We start from the raw sequence: 12,018 nt of genomic DNA on the forward strand, positions 1-12,018 counted from the left end.
AGAAGAGGGCAACCAGGATGATCAGGGGCCTAGAGCACCTCTCTTATGAGGCAAGAGTACAACACTTGGGACTTTTTAGTTTAGAAGAAAGACAACAGTGGGGAGACATGATAGAGGTCTATAAAATGGTCCATGGTGTGGAGAAAGTGGAGAGAGAGAAATTCTTCTCCCTCTCACATAACACTAGAACCAGGGGTCATCCAATGAAATTGATTGCCAGGAAATCTAGGACCAACAAACAGAAGTACTTTTTCACACAACACATAATCCACTTGTGGAATTCTCTGCCACAAGATGTGGTGACAGCCAACAACCTGGATGGCTTTAAGAGGGGTTTGGATAACTTCATGGAGGAGAGGTCTATCAATGGCTACTAGTCGGAGGGCTGTGGGCCACCTCCAGCCTCAAAGGCAGGATGCCTCTGAATACCAGTTGCGGGGGAGTAACAGCAGGAGAAAGGGCATGCCCTCAACCCCTGCCTGTTGGCTCTCAGTGGCATCTGGTGGGCCACTGTGTAAAACAGGATGCTGGACTAAGTGGGCTTTGGGACTGATCCAGCAGGGCTGTTCTTATGTTCTAAGAGCATTGGTTCTAAGAAAGGACAATAAGTGCATGGAGCTGGAAGACGCAACCTTGCAAACTTGAATACGTTGCTTTGAATGAGATGACATACCTTCCAACTCCCTTCCCCACTGGCTCCAGTTTGTATGAGTTGGTTACAACTAACTGAGGAGGATGAGCTCAAAAGGCACATAAGCAGTTATGTGATTATAAGGGTTGGGATGGCACAGGGTGAGTATGTCATTTGAATGGAGAGTGAATGAAAAGCTCATCTCCCATTCCCTCCTCTGTTCTGCACCCCATTCCAATGGTCATCTTAGACAGTTGCTGCTGCTTCTGAAGAGGAAAAAACATTCTAGCACCTGGGAGTGAAGATCTACCTATCTCCTGGGCAGAGCTCCCAAGAAGACAGTGTCAGCATCATCCTTGTGACTAAACTCTGGCTCAATCCCGACCAGAATGACTTGGATATAATAATCACAGAAGCTCAGAACTGGAAACTATTCAAATGCTATGTACTCTTTTGCTGGAAACAGGGATATAATTTGCTCTTTTATGCTATGCTGAAGTAGGCCTACCCTGTAATATTTCTGGATCCATTAATATACTACAACAAATATTTATATACTACCTTTCAGCAAAAGTTATCAAAGCAGTTTACAGATAAATAAATATAGACAGACAGATAGATGGGCAACAGGTATAAGGAAATATCTTCAGGAAGATTCCACAATTAATATAACAGTTTCTAGCCTTATTCTGAAGTAAACAGGCCCATGTGATCATAGGATATCTTCATATATTACATTGTGTCTCATATTAGTTTAATTTGTTTAAACTTCTCCTTATACACTGATGTTTGAGCAGTGATTACAAGAGGGCGTCCAAGATGATACCTGTAATGTTCTATATAGTTAGTTTACAGATGGAATATGGGAGCTTTAAACTACTGGTAATTTATCTTGCTGAAGGAGAACAATATTAGACAGATAATTATGTTAATGTTAATGTCAAAAGCCCTATTGAAACAGTATAATTCAAGAGTTCCTGTGTTTCCAAAGGATACTGCAGTCTTCTTCCAATATTATGTTCCATAAGAAAATATGATGCTTCATAATTGTGCTGCAGATGTGCTACAAATATGCTCTGATACGATACAGTGCTGTGTATTGTGTGAAAATTGTGCTGTACACATAGAAATGTTTGTATTATACAGTGAGACTTTGTGAGTTAATATATTACTTAATTTCATTATTATCTGCTTGATATTGTTACTATTATGTCACAATCAAAACTCTGGGAAACTTGTTACAGTTTGGTGTATTTGTGCAAAATAATTTTTATACTTTGATCTATTGTTGGGTTATTCCTTCTTGTGGCTTCATGATCAAGAAAGTTGTCAATGAGCCTTTAGATGGCACTATAACCTTAAATATAAAAACATTAATTTCTTGAAAAACAAGACCAGGAGAAAATGTCTAACATTTTCTGAGTGCAAATCTTGCAACACTGTTTAGAGTGGGGAAAATGATCATGGCAAGTACAATTAATTATTTTAATGTATTCATTTCATCATATTAGAAGGCTCAAATATATACTTGGGCCACTGTGAAATGAAAGGGATGATGGGCACTAATATAGGGCACTAATATAGGGCACTAATATCCCATAAAAGGGATATAATAAACATTCAGTGCTTGTATACTCAATTATTACTTTATTTGATGAAAAAGGTGATAAATATTTGTCCTTGAGCATGATTGATTGATTGATTGATTGATTAAGTATCATCAAGTCAGTGTCAACTCTTAGTAACCACATAGATAGATTCTCTCCAGGTTGATCTGTCTTCAACATGGCGTTTAAGGTCTCTCCGTGGTGCATTCATTGCTGTTGTAATCGAGTCCATCCACCTTCCTGCTGGTTGTCCTCTTCTTCTCTTTCCTTCAACTTTCCCCAGCATTATGGACTTCTCAAGGGAGCTGGATCTTCGCATAATGTGTCCGAAGTATGATAGTTTCAGTCTGGTCATTTGTGCCTCGAGTGAAAATTCTGAATTGATTTGTTCTATGATTCATTTGTTTGTATTCCTGGCTGTTCATGGTATCCTCAAAAGTCTTCTCCGGCACCAAAGTTCAAAAGCATCAATGTTTTTTCTATCTTGCTTCTTCAAAGTCCAGCTTTCACATCCATAGAATGTCACGGGAAAAACCATGGTCCGAACGATTTTAATCTTTGTAGGTAAAGACACGTCATGGCATCTAAATATCCTTCCAAGGCCTTCATTGCAACCCTACCAAGTGCTAAAGAAGACTAAACTAATGACAACGGGTACAGCAACCAGCCTAAGAACTGACAATGAAGATATTGAAGTGGTGGACAGCTTCTACTTTTTAGGATCAACTGTCAACAGTAAAGGATCCAGCAGTCAAGAAATACACCACCCTTGAGCATACATAAACATTCTTGATTACCAAGGTCAAGGTCAGAAAAGGCTACTCCACTCACATGCCCTTCAAGTCCCCACCACCACAACTGATTGGCTAATGTTAGGATCCATCTCTTGGTTTTCAGTTGTCTGAGCAGCAGCCTTGACATTTAATATGAATCCATATGACTCTACTCACCAAGTTAAGTCTATTCCATCTATTCGACAGGGTCAGAGAACAGTGGTTAACAGCTCCAAAACCGTGGAACTCTCTCCCATATGAGGCAAGGGAAGCTTCCTTTCTATTGTCTTTTCATAAACTGTAAATGTTTGTTTTCTTACATCAAGCCTTTGAATGATACTGTATTTCTTTGAGGGCTTGTAGGATAATGTGCTTTTAAAAATTGCTTTAATTTTTTTTTGTGTCGGTGGTACACAGCTTTGAGCTTGTGGGAAAGCATTATACAAATATTTAACCCTCATCCAGAGTCATGAATTTTAAACACAAGTAGGACTTCCTACTCCCAAGTAGTCCCAGTGGTTTCATTTGATCCCCCCCTCAACATTTCCACACCACAGAGCCTACAATAATTTAACATTTCATTTCAGGGGAGTACAGTAGGGACCCCCACATTCCAGGCATGGTGGCCCTGTGTGACTGCATGACTCACTGTGAGTTTTGGGCTAATAAAAATGAACTTTTAAAACCCCGCAATAAGGATCCATATATCAACATCTCATTTCTCAGCATTTCAGCTGAAAGTACACACTGTGATTGACCTAAAGGCAATCATCACAGGTCTGAGAGCTGGCCAAGGGCATTCTACAGGCTTGACTTCTTGTCAGCTGTCCTTGGGCACAGTCTTCTTGGGTATACACAGTACCACTGTCTGTTGTCCAACCAAGCTAAAGTTCTCTTTGTGAATGTGGTTGCATCTCTGGGGTATGTTTAGTTTGTTGTGTCTCATAGTACCTACACAGGTCAACTCCTTGTTTAGGAGAACCTCTGCCAGCTATACATGGAGGCGGCGGTGGGGTGGGGTGGTAAGCCCTAAAATACAATCCTCCGAAGGCAGGTTCATATGAACACAGCCCTGCACATGTGATAACATCAGGGCTGAGGCACAAACACATCAGCATTCTCTGGTGGATGTACTCATGTGCTCTCAGTGCATCCTTTAATCATATGAGAGTCGTACTCATCAGAATTGATCCTTTACATGCACTCCAACAAGGTTTTGGAGTGCATGGAGAGAGGCCATTCACCTGAAGAAGCACCAAGTATTGGTCCATGACTGTATACATTGCTGCACCAACTGCAGGCCTACTTGTCTTTGTTGCAGTCCTCTAGCTTGCTTCCCAAGGTACATATAGCCTGTCAGTGGGTAGGATGTGTCTGCAACACAGCACCACCATATTTTCAAATTGTACTTTAGTTTGCTTGTCATGTGTTGCGAGAAGGGGCAGCACCTTGGAAACCCAACAGCTGCTCATCAATTGTTAGGTCAGTCCCAGGAATGTAGCACTGCTACATTCAAGATCCAGTTACTTTTAATGGTGCCAGATTGTCAGTCACTTTTCTCTCTTGTCATGTGACTTTGTCATCAAACTTTAAATTACTTGTGATGTACTCAAGTCAAACCATGTCAGCTGCATCATGACACAAAGGTAGGAAGGCCCCAAATGTGCTGCCCTCCAGTGCTTCATGACTGGCATGAAACACACCAGCCAGGACTAGCAGGCCATGATACACTTTCATTCTGTTAGGTCATCTTGCTTCCAACTGGAACATAGGAAGCTGCTGCCTACTGAGTCAGACGGGTCATCTAGAGCAGGGATTCTCAACTTTGGGTCCTTGGATGTTATTGGACTTCAACTCCCATAATCCCCAGCCCCAGTGGCCTTTGGTTGGGGATTATGGGAGTTGAAGTCCAATAACATCTGGAGACCCAATGTTGAGAATCCCTGATCTAGAGCAGCACTGTCCACTCTGACTGGCAGTGGCTCTCGAGCTTCAGGAGGCAGTATTCTGATTCCTTCCTTCAGTCCTGTCACTACCCCTCAGTCTCAGCTGGTATGAGAGAGAGTTGCTTCATTCACTGCCTGTCCTCCCATTCCCAGATCTTGCCTTCACCACGCCACCACTTGTATGGGCGCGTTGCATGGCAAAGGCAAGAATGGCTGCTTCTCGGCTGCCAGGGAAGGCAAGTGAGCTCCTTCCTTCTCCGCAGCCGATGAAAGCAGTGGCTGAAGGTCGTGTGCATGATCGTACTGTCTCCAAACTCATCCTTCCCTTCTGAACTTCCTTGCCCAGGCTGCTTTTTGTGTTCCTCTAGCCTAGTTCCTGTTCTGAATATTTCATGTACGAATGACACTTGTTCAGTACAGTTTTGTAGTCTATTTGCAAGAGCAGCATCCCGAGTTTTCAAAGGTACTTCCCACTGAGCTAATCTGTCTATTTGTTTGACCAGAAATTGTATGCAGTAAAATGGTCTGATCCTTTATTCTTCACCAAAGAAAGCAAAATAATTAATATCAATTATAAAAAAGAGAGAGATTTTAATTATGTAAATGTTCCAAATTGTCCCAGGAGATTAATGAGACCTGAACCATACACACATACACACCCAGCCAAAGGATCCTACGAAGAAGAAGAAGAAGAAGAAGAAGAAGAAGAAGAAGAAGAAGAAGAACAAAGAAAGAAAGAAAGAAAGAAAGAAAGAAAGAAAGAAAGAAAGAAAGAAAGAAGAAAAAAACCCGCACCCAATAAACATGTGTGGGCTTATTTTGCTTCACCTATTACAAAAGCAATCTTCTCAGAAAAGATGTTAATTCAGTGAACAAGCAGACAGCAGATAAATTATCTCATCTGTATCCCAGCATTTTGCTTTTGTCTGTGTGAACAAAGAACCTTTATGAAACGACATGGAGGAAAAGTTGTCATTTAGAACATAAGCACAGCCCTGCTGGTTCAGGCCCAAGGCAATATAGTCTAGCATCCTGTTTCACACAGTGGCCCACCAGATACCTCTGGGGAGCCCACAGGCAAGAGGTATGTGCATGCCCTCTCTCCCGCTATTACTCCCTTGCAACTGCTATTGAGAGGCATCGTGCCTCTGAGGCTGGAGATGGCCCACAGTCATCAGACTAGTAGCCACTGATAGACCTGTTCTCCATGAATCTGTCTAAACCCCTTTTAAAGCCATCCAAGCTGGTGGCCATCACAACATCCCATGGCAAAGAATTCCATATATTAATTATGTACTATGTGAAAAAGTACATCCTCTTATCAGTCCTACATTTCCCGACCTTCAGTTTCATAGGGTGACCCTTGGTTCTAGTGTTGTGAGAGAGGGAGAAATTTTTATCTCAGTCCACCCTCTCCACTCCATGCATGAGTTTATACACTTCAATCATGTCTCCCCTTAGTCACCTCTTTTTCTAAACTAAAGAGCCCCAGGTGCTGTAGTCTTGCCTCATAAAGAAGGTGCTCCAGGCCCCTGATCATCTTGGTTGCCCTCTTCTGATCCTTTTCCAGTTCGACAATATCTTTCTTTAGATGTGGTGACCAAAGCTGTATGCAGTACTCCAGATGTGGTCGCACCATAGATTTGTATAAGGGCATTATAATATTAGCATTTTCATTTTAGATTGTGAGCCCTTTGGGGGCAGGGATCCATCTTATTTATTTGTTATTTCTCTGTGTAAACTGCCCTGAGCCATTTTTGGAAGGGCGGTATAGAAATTGAACAAATAAATAAATAAATATTTCAATCCCCTCCCTAATGACTCCTGGCATAGAATTTGCCCTTTTCACAGCTGCCGCGCACTGAGTCAACACTTTCAATGAGCTGTCCACCATGACCGCAAGATTTCTCTCTCCTGGTCAGTCATCGACAGCTCAGATCCCATCAGCGTATATGTCAAGTTGGGGGTTTTCGTCCCAATGTGCATCACTTTACTCTTGCTTACACTGAACTGCATTTGCCATTTTGTCACCCACTCCCCCAGTTTGGAGAGATCTTTTTGCAGCTCCTCACAATCTGTTTTGGATTTCACTACCCTAAATAGTTTAGTGTCATCTGCAAATTTGGTCACTTGACTGGTCATGCCAACTTCTAGATCATTTATGAATAAATTAAAAAGCACTTGTCCCAGTACTGATCCCTGGGGGACCTCACTTCCTACCTCCCTCCATTGTGAAAACTGTCCATTTATTCCTACTCTCTGTTTCCTGTCCTTCAACCAGTTACCAATACACACATAGACCTGACTCCTTATTCCATGACTGCTAAGTTTACTCAAGAGCCTTTGGTGGGGAACTTTGTCAAAAGCTTTTTGGAAGTCCAAGTATATTATGTCAACCAGATCACCTTTATCTGCATGCCTGTTGACACTCTCAAAGAACTCCAAAAGGTTTCCCTTTCCCTTGCAGAAGCCATGCTGGTTCTCCATCAGCAAGGCCTTTTCTTCTATATGTTTAACAATTTTGTCCTTAATGTATGCTTTCCATCAATTTACCCAACAATGAAGTTAAGCTGACCAGCATGTAATTCCAGGATCCCCCCGATCCCTTTTTGAAAATCGTAGTTACATTGGCTACTTTCCAGTCCTCTGGTACAGAGCCTGATTGTAGGGACAAGTTACATATTTTTGCTAGGAGATTGGCAATTTCACATTTGAGTTCCTTCAGAAATCTTGGGTGGATGCCATCTGGCCCTGGCAATTTGTTAATTTTTAGTTTTTTCAAGACAGTAACATCTTCTCTTGTTACCTCAAATTGGCCCAGTTCTTCAGCCACTAAACCTGAAAAGTTCAATTCCGGAGAGGGTATATGGTCAGTATCCTCTGCCGTGAAGACAGATGCAAAAAACTCATTCAGCTTCTCTGCAATCTCCTTATCCTCCTTAATAATCTAAGGGGCCAATTGCCTCCCTGGCAAGTTTTCTACTTCTGATAAATTTAAAGAAGTGTTTGTTCTTCCCCTTGAACACTTCTAGCTATATGCTCCTCAAACTCTCTTTTCACATCCCTTATTGTTTCCTTGCATTTCTTTTGCCAGAGTTTATGTTCCTTCCTGTTCTTGGCAGGGCTTCCCTGGCAGGGCTTCCATTTTCTGAAGGGAGTCTTCTTCCCTTTTATAGCTTTCCTGATTCTTCTTGTTAGCCACGCTGGCGTCTTCCTGAACTTGATATACCTTTCCTCCTTCTTGGTATACATTCCAACTGTGCTTCTAGTATTGTGGTTTTAAATACATCCCATGGTTTCTGGAGTGATTTGACCCTCCTGACTTTCCCTTTCAGTTTCCTTTTTATCAGTCCCCTCATTTTTGAGATGTTTCCTCTTCTGAAGTCCAACACATCTGCAATCTCCTTATCCTTCTTAATAATCTCTTTCACACCATCATCTCTAAGGGGTCAACAGCCTCTCTGGCGGACCCTGAGTCCAATATGTGTTGGACTTCCTTGACTTGGACTTCCACATCTGTGTTGGACTTCCTTGACAATTCTCCACTTGCATATATGCTCAATTGGATCACACTATGGTGATTGCTACCTAATGGTTCTGCAGCTTTGACATCTCGCACCAGTTCCTGGGCACCACTCAGGATTAAGTCCAAGGTTGCCATCTCTCTGGTTGGTTCCATGACTTACTGTTTTAAGGCAAAGTCATTTAGCATGTCTAGAAATTTGGCCTCTCTTTCATTACCTGAATGTGAATTTACCCAGTCTATGTGTGGGTAGTTGAAGTCACTCATTATTACTGCCCTGTCTCTCTTTGACGCCTCTCTTATTTGTTTCTCCAACCCCAGGTCACTCTCAGTGCTTTGATCTGGAGGGCAATAGCATGTCCCTAGTAACACATTTCATTTCAGTCCTCATAATGTTACCCATAATGTTTCTGTGGAGGACTCTGGTCCACATAGGTTTTCTAGTTTATTGGCATCTATCTTTTCTTGGATATATAGTGCCACTCCTCCCCCAATCCTCCCCTCCCTGTCTCTTCTATAGAGTTTATATCCAGGATTAACCATGTCCCACTGGTTCTCACTGTTACACCAGGTTTCCATTACACCCACTATATCTATGTTTTCATTAGTAACTAGATATTCCAGCTCACTCATCTTGGCTCAGAGGCTTCTGGCATTGGTATATACACACCTATATGTTGAGTTCCTCACCTGGTGTTGGCATGTGTTATCCTCCTTACCAACATTTGACCTGTTTGGCAAACTGTCATGTGTTTCTTTCTGCTCAACTCCTGGCTCTACTCTATCCCCTTCTGGTTTATCAAAAACATCTCCACCCTCACACTTTCGGGGATTTTGCTGGCCGAAGCAGGTACCACCCAGTTCCAGTCGGCAACCCACCAGAAATCATTTTAAAAGCTGCTCTGTGACCTTCTTGATTTTAAGCGCCAGCAGTCTGGTGCCATCTTGGTTCAAGTGGAGCCTGTCCCTTTTGTACAAGCTTCATTTCCCCCAAAATATATCCTAGTGCCTAACAAATATAAACCCCTCCTCCCGGCACCACACACTGTCTCATCCACGCATTGAGACCCCTCAGCTCCGCCTGTCTCACTGTCTCTGCAGGTGGAACAGGTAGCACTTCAGAGAACGCTACCCTGGGGGTCCTGGACTTCAGTATGCTACCTAAAAGCCTAAATTTGGCTTCTAGGACCTCCTGAATGCATTTTCCAACATCGTTGGTGCCAACATGCACCATGACAGCCGACGCCTCCCCAGCACTGCCTAACATTCATACACGGTTTTTTAAAAGATCATTTCTCAACTTATAAAATTACTATTGTTCAGTTTCATAAGTGCTCTATATCCAAAAGTGGTGTATGAGCTGGCTTGATTTGAACTGCAGTTCCAATTGAACCAGCCAGGTTCGGACAGTCCAAGTTTGAACTGGACCAGCTCCATTTCTAAGAACTGGTTCAGGGGTATACTTGTAAAGGGGAATCAGATGAGGATTGCCCTTTACAAGTAAACGAGACATTCCCTAACCTAAAGGCCGGAGGGGGGAGGAGGTGAGAGAAGGGGTACGGTCTGTACCTTTAGAAGGCCACGGCAGAGGAACATAGGAGGCAGCAGGTGGTGGCGGCAGGGGCTCCTCCAAGCCCTGATGCCAGCCTCCAGAATGAGAGCCTGGGCCAGCTGCAGACTGGGAAAGGGCAATCTTCGCAGGATCCTCGCTGCAATACAGATTGCAGGTGGGAATGGCATGGGTTAAGCAGCTTATCTTGCCTACCAAGTATTCCCAGCAAATATCCCCCTGGGCCCCCCACCCCCATTTGTATTTGCTTGGAAAACACTGACTTAGGGACCCATGTATTATGACGTTCCATGCTACTGGTATCCCTTGTGAATGGCACAGGAGCCCCCCAAAAGGAAGTAACCCTAAAACTGCTTCATTAATCTGCTTACTTATTCATTCACTTTTACCCCACCTTCCCCATAACCTCAGTGGATTCTCCCTGCTTGTAAGCTCAGAAGCTTAGGTGAGGGCCTTAAGCGAGAATGTGTTAAATGGCTTATAAACCCCAAGGAGCTTTTATCAAGCCACTTCACAGACACCATGTGAATTTACACGTCACTGCACAGCTGTTTCGGTCTTTGCATAATGGATATGTCAGTTTACAACACCTGCTTCCAAAGCTGCTACTTCTTCTCTTTTAATTGGATAGCTGAACATTTAAAAAGTCATTTGAATCGCTTCTTTTAATGACTTGTAGTATTGGAGACACCAATCTTTTAAATGGTAACCAAGAGTTAGAACCTGATTGGAATAGATTCATTCAGGAGTTGTTGTTATGAAACAAATTTTGTTTCTAAATGGAGATTAAGAATCTCTCAAAATGAGAGGTCCTTTAGCCCAGGTCTCCAGATTGGATCCTACATCTCTCCTCACCCCCCAGTCACAATGACCTTTGGTTGGGAACCTCTGTTCTAATCTATCTATCTATCTATCTATCTGATTGATTTCTATACCACCTTTCCAAAAATGGCTCAGGGCGGTTCTAGTTTCCATGATCTTTCATTTGCTAATTAAGGCCATGCTGAGGTCCTACTTAAATCACTAGGTAATCTAACTGGGCCATACTTACCATATCATGCCATCAACCCACATTTCTTCCAAATCATAACATGGGCGGAACTCCTGCAGACACCAGGCAGTCATGACAATGTCTGTGGATGCTTGTCATAGTCACCACACAAATAAAGTTATCCTAGGAATCTGCGAGAAGTTTAACTGATGAATTACCTGACTTTAAGCTGATTAATTGATTAATGAACCAAATGCATTTAAATATTGTGTACATTATTGTGTACATTAACAAACCTTTATATTGGCACATTTAAGATATTAAAGAAGTGTAAAATAGTTTGCAATTTAATACACAAGAGCTAATACATGTCTTCAACATTTTTCTTTTTCTATGATAGTACCATACTAGAACTAAAGTAGCTTTAAAGGATAAACACTTATATCCTTAACTCACAACTCCACTGATCAAAATTTGCTCCGGCCAGTTAAAACTAGTCCCACTGATGGATCAAAAAAAAGCTTTAGTTGATTAAGATACAGGTTAAATCAATGCAAGCTTGCTGCCTTAAATTTAGATCTGAATACATAACTTAATTCAACATAAAACTTAAATAAGATATTGTTAAAAAGTAAAAAATACATGTGCATTTCATTTGATAATCCAATAAAGTGGAATGCCTTACATAAGCCTTAAATAATGTACTTTCTTTCTAGTGCCACTCCCACTTCACAGTGTGTAGAGTGGTTACTGATTGTTAAATTCTGCCCATTTTTCTCACAATGATTCAATGAGGTTGTTCACATGAGCAGCCCTACCCAGGCTTGGACAATCCTAGCTGGGCATGGCTGCTTGTGTGATTGAGGCCAATCCCAGTGCTCTTCCCAGGCAGCCCTTGATTTTTACCCAACTTTTTACCTGGGAAAAGGGGCATGAGCATGCCCTTTCACCCAGGTACGTGGTCATGTGTATGCTCA

This window comes from Hemicordylus capensis, chromosome 1, assembly GCF_027244095.1.
Source record: "Hemicordylus capensis ecotype Gifberg chromosome 1, rHemCap1.1.pri, whole genome shotgun sequence".
NCBI classification, from domain to species: domain Eukaryota; kingdom Metazoa; phylum Chordata; class Lepidosauria; order Squamata; family Cordylidae; genus Hemicordylus; species Hemicordylus capensis.